Below are 6,000 nucleotides of genomic sequence, written 5' to 3'. Positions count from 1 at the left end.
AAGCCCTTTCTGCGATGTCGCTCAGACGTCCGACTGTGGCATTATTATTATTTACTTTCAATAAAAGCCCTTTCTGCGATGTCGCTCAGACGTCCGACTGTGGCATTGTTATTATTTACTTTCAATAAAAGCCCTTTCTACGATGTCGCTCAGACGTCCGACTGCGGCAGTTATTTACTTTCACTATAAGCCCTTTCTGTGATGTCGCCCCGACGTCCGACTGTGGCACGCATGTCTTTTATTTTGAGTTTAAGCCCTTTACGTGGTGTCGCTTAGACGCCCGACTATGGCATGATCTTTATTTATTTGTTCACCCTTTGAGGCGTCGCTTCAGACACCCGATCGGTTTCCTATTATTTCTTTTTGTTGGGTTTTCAGGCGGACTACCGCCGATTCCCTTTTTACTTACCTTGCTTGCTAAATTTTGAATGTGCATTGGTAAATTAATCATGACGCATCCATGCATGCATTTGTTATATCTTACGTCCGAACTGTCTTGCGAGTACTTTCAAAGTATTCACCTGGCTTGTTGATTTGGCCAGATGCTGAGGAAGGCGATCTCATGGATGAAGAATTTGATAGCGAGTCCGACGCCTAGAGGAATCCCAGTCAGTCTCGTGCGACCCTGGATTTGGTCACTGTATTATATCCGCTTCCGCTACCAAATAAATTCATCGAGCCTCACCTCGACGCTCGATGAGATGCCAGTTTTAGAGTCATGTATCTCACTCCCCGCTGTGATTTTCCACCACCACCCTATCCTCGAGTCAGTAGTATGCCACCACACCACTGTGTCATATCCGCCATTATGTATAATTATTGGCGTGCTTGTAATAATTTGGTTGAGCAACCTTAGCTCGACCCTGTAATATATTTTATGCTACTGGCTTATTGTATCAAGAATTTGTCTACCAGTAAGGAGGATTTTTCTCATACTGGACTCAAAAGATTGGTTTCTCAATAAACATTTTTATTGGAAAACCGGTCGTGACAAGCTTGGTACCAGAGCCAGGCTGACTGTAGGAAGACACTAGGTGCGATCGCTAATTGGTTATTAGCATGCTAGAGCTAAATCATATTTTTGCCATTATAGTCATTTTATGACAGTCAGCATAAATTTATGATCTGACCATTCAGAATTTTTGCCTACTTTTGTAGATGGCCGACAACAGCTGCGAGTCTCAGACCTTCGCCAACATGCCCGATGGGTTCGTCAAGCTTCTCTCCTTCATCGTTCAGGTCGCGATGGGGCCATCTGTGCGCCCAGTCTTCACACTCTGCCAGCACCGAGTCAACGACAGTCTGACCATGCACCAGGCCGCGGTACAGTTCAAGGGAGGGCGTGGTGAGTTACGCCGCTTCCGGTTCTTGGGAAGAGCCATGCCTACGGAGAGGCATGCTATGCAGATGGCAGCCCGCGAGGCGATAGCTCGTCTCAGGGATGTCCTTCCCATGATGAAGGCTCGTCGTTACCGTTATCTTCCATGCCATGTGCCTTACACCTGTCACTACGCATTCTCCTGCCCCAGAGGAGAACGAGACGAGGCTTTTGAGATGCTTATTGAGTATCTCCGGGCCCTGGAGGTAGCCTTCGACAACCTGGTGGACGACTTCGTGGCTGCCCGCATGGACTCAGTCCATGGCTGTGCCGCCAACAGGAGGGAGCTCCTGCCCACCGCACCGCCACTGACTTTTGTCTCGTCCTCAGCATCTTATGCACCTACTCGCCGCCTGCCTACCACCGAAGAGTTCAACCAAGTCATCGCACCCACTCCAGCTCGCACTGCACCACCCTTCGCGCCCACTCCTGTTCGTGTTGTTCCGCCCCTGGCACCCGCTCCATCTACTCGGCGCAACACTACACGTATGGAGCCTATTAGCGAGGAGGAAGTCGAGTCCCCAGCCTTGCTATGCCTCACCCTCGGCAGGGCAAAGGAGATCGTCAACATCTCCGACTGAGTATGCTTAGCCGCCATGCAACGTACCGCTTTGAACGATATGTTTATATGTACATAGGTTGTGAGGAGTAGCTTGTTTGCGCATCATGTAGGAACTGGGAGAAGTGCACTAGCCTAAATACCATGTCAGGATTATGTGCGCATATCCTGAGTGATGTATTGTATAATTACTGCCCGCGTGTAAGATATGTAATGAGCAGTCCTTCTCCGTGCGCAAATCGATTTGTTTTTCTTAAGTAAGCTTGGTTATTTAATTTATTTGCCAGCTTTGTGCATTTATGGAATTGTTTTTGCGACCCTTTTCGCTTTTCTTATGGGTTTTACAAAATATATCCCAGAGTGAAAAATGTCTCGTCCTTGGACTCGCTCCATGCCAACTCCACCAGAGGAAAATTATGGCACTCGACCGGGCAACAATTTCACACAAGGGCAGTCAAGTCAAAATTATGACACTCAACCAGGCAACAATTTCGCACAAGAGCAGTCGAGTCAACCGGTCAGTGAAACGGCACTTTCCCAAATGTGCCGCCTTTATGAGCAAAGTCAGCAACAACATCGGGAAATGATGAACCAAGTCATCAACATGGGAAATCACCATGGACAGTATCAGCAGCATTCCAAGTTATCTGAGCTACAGAAGACACGTCCCCAAACATTTTCTCATACTGACAAGCCTCTTGAAGCTGAGGATTGGCTTCGAGATATGGAGAGAAAATTAATTATTGCAAAATGTTCAGACCCCAAGAAGGTACTATATGCCCCGCACTATCTCATAGGAGCAGCTGCATCATGGTGGGAGAATTTTCTGTACATGCACCCCAACGAAAATGATATAACCTGGGATGATTTCAAGGAAGGTTTCTGTGGTGCACACATTCCTAAGAGTATTATGAAAATCAAGAAGAGAGAGTTCGATGACCTCAAACAAAGGAACATGACAGTGTCAGATTACAACGGTCAATTTACTCTATTGTCTCACTACGCCAATGAAGAGTGTATGACTGAAAGCAAGAAGATGGAGAAATTCCTTGACGGTCTGGCGCCCGCGCTTAAATGCCAACTGGTCGTGCACACTTTTCCAGATTTTAAGACACTAGTGGACAAAGCCATTACTCTGGAAAATGAGAGACGTAGCTTGGAGGATTTCCGCAAGCGAAAAAGAGACCAGACTACTCTTGCGCGCAACCACCGAAGCATGACAGATTTTCAGAAAGGTGGGACACACAAACCTACGACAAACGTCTCACGCCCAACCAAGAATTTCCATGCAAGGGACAAGGAGTTCACATATCGCCCAGGCGTTACTTGCTACGCTTGTGGAGAGGAAGGGCACTATGCCAAGCAGTGCCCCAAGCCAAGGAACTCGACCCCAAAGCCGAACAACGGTGGCAATAATTCAGCACCCAAGCGAAACAATTTCAACCCCAACAACAACCACAGGAAGGGTCATCTGAACCACGTGACCAAAGAAGAAGCACAGAACGCCCCGGATATCGTACTCGGTACGTTTCCTGTCAACACAATACCTGGCATGGTTTTGTTTGATTCTGGAGCTTCTCACTGATTCATCTCGAAAAGTTTTGCTTTGCAAAATAATTTTTCGATGTTTCCCTTGGAAAAATCCATGATCATCAAGTCCCCTGGGATTGAGCAAGTTACTCAGAGTTACTGTCAAGATGTGGTTATTGAGTTCGAAGGATTGAAGTTCCACGCAAATCTTATTGTGTTGGAAAATAAAGGACTGGATGTCATCCTTGGGATGGACTGGCTAACCACCAACAAGGGTTTTATTGACTGTTTCAACCGGACCATAATTCTCACACACCACCACGGGAAGACAATAAGGGTATCCGCCAAGGAAAGAAAAATACCCCGGCAGCCGAGATTGAATAAGGTGGACGTTTCTGAGCTAAACAAGGTTCCAGTAGTGTGTGAATTTCCAGACGTATTCCCCGAAGAACTACCAGGCATGCCAGCAGACCGAGAGATAGAATTCAGCATTGAGCTAGCACCAGGAACCACCCCCATATACAAGAAACCATACAGAATGGCACCATCCGAGTTGATTGAGTTGAAGAAACAAATAAAGGAATTGCTGGACAAGGGATACATTCGAGCTAGCTCCTCACCTTGGGGATCACCAATTTTATTTTCCAAAAAGAAGGATGGAACACTGAGATTGTGCATAGACTACCGAGCACTTAACATGGTCACAGTCAAGAACAAATACCCGATGCCCCGGATAAATGATTTGTTTGATCAACTCGCTCAGGCCAAGGTATTCTCAAAAATTGACTTAAGGTCAGGATACCATCAATTAAAAGTGCGAACAGAAGATATCCCCAAAACAGCCTTCACCTCCAGATATGGACTATATGAGTTCACAGTAATGCCATTTGGATTAACGAACGGCCCCGCATATTTTGTTCACCTCATGAACAAAGTATTTATGAAGTTTATGGACAAGTTCGTTGTGGTATTCATCGACGATATTCTGGTATACTCCAAGACACCAGAAGAGCACGCGGAACATCTCAGGATTGTGCTAGGAGAACTCAGGAAACATCAATTGTATGCCAACTTCAGCAAGTGCGAATTTTGGCTAAGACAAGTAGGTTTTCTAGGCCACGTACTGACCCAAGACGGTATCGCAGTGGACCCGGAGAAAGTCAGGGCCGTACTTGGCTGGAAGTCACCAGCCAGCGTAACGGACATACGAAGCTTCTTGGGAATGGCAGGATATTACCGCAGATTTATTGAAGGATTCTCCACCATAGCCAAGCCAATGACGCAGTTACTCAAGAAGGACAAGAAGTTTGAATGGACAGAAGCCTGCGAGAAAAGTTTCCAAGAGCTAAAACGGAAATTAACGACAGCACCGGTATTAATTGTGCCAGACATACACAAGAATTTTGAAGTGTATTGTGACGCATCCCGAAAGGGCCTCGGGTGCGTGTTGATGCAAGAAGGCAAGGTTGTCGCATACGCTTCAAGGCAACTTCGCAAGCATGAGGAAAATTATCCCACTCATGACTTAGAAATGGCATCAGTCGTTCATGCACTCAAGGAATGGAGGCATTTCTTACTTGGAAATCGATGTGAAATATACACGGACCATAAAAGTCTCAAATATATTTTCACACAGCCAGAACTAAACTTACGGCAACGACGCTGGTTGGAATTGGTAAAGGATTATGATGTTGGTATCCACTATCATCCAGGAAAAGCAAATGTAGTAGCCGACGCTCTTAGTCGGAACCCCAGCTCCGACGAAAACAGTCTGCAAAGCTTGAGACCTGAATTCCAACAAGAATTTGCCAAACTCAACTTGTTAATGATCGCGGAAGGCACCATATCAAACTTGGAAATACAGCCCGACCTTGTGGAGAGAATTAAAGAAGCTCAGCCTGGTCACCCCAGCATCGAAGGAATTAAAAGAAAGGTGAGTATGGGAAAGGCCTCGGAGTTCGTCATAGACGATGGAGGAATATTATGGTACGGAGACAGACTCTGCGTGCCAAATATAGAGGACCTCAAACAGCAAATTCTAGCTGAAGCCCACACCGCCCCATATTCGATCCACCCTGGAGGAATCAAAATGTATAAGGATATTCAGGAAAGATTTTGGTGGCACGGTATGAAGAGGGACATAGCCACATTCGTTGCATGTTGCGATTCTTGTCAACGCATAAAAGTTGAGCATCAAAGACCAGCCGGACTACTGCAACCAAACAAAATACCTGAGTGGAAATGGGATGAAATAGGGATGGATTTCATTGTCGGACTACCTCAGTCACGACACGGGAATGATGCCATATGGGTCATCACCGATAGATTAACCAAGGTGGCACATTTCATTCCAGTGAAGACAACCTACAACACTCAGAGGCTTGCCAGGATTTATCTCTCCCGTATAGTTTGTCTGCATGGAGTCCCAAAGACTATAATATCCGACAGAGGCACTCAGTTCGTCTCGAGATTCTGGGATCATTTACAATAGGCTCTGGGAACTCAAGTGGCCTTCAGTACAGCCTACCATCCC

This window comes from Triticum urartu, chromosome 3A (genome assembly GCF_056163025.1).
Source record: "Triticum urartu cultivar PI428250 chromosome 3A, HENAU_Tu73, whole genome shotgun sequence".
Classification (NCBI taxonomy): Eukaryota; Viridiplantae; Streptophyta; class Magnoliopsida; order Poales; family Poaceae; genus Triticum; species Triticum urartu.
This window is presented reverse-complemented; position numbering follows the sequence as displayed.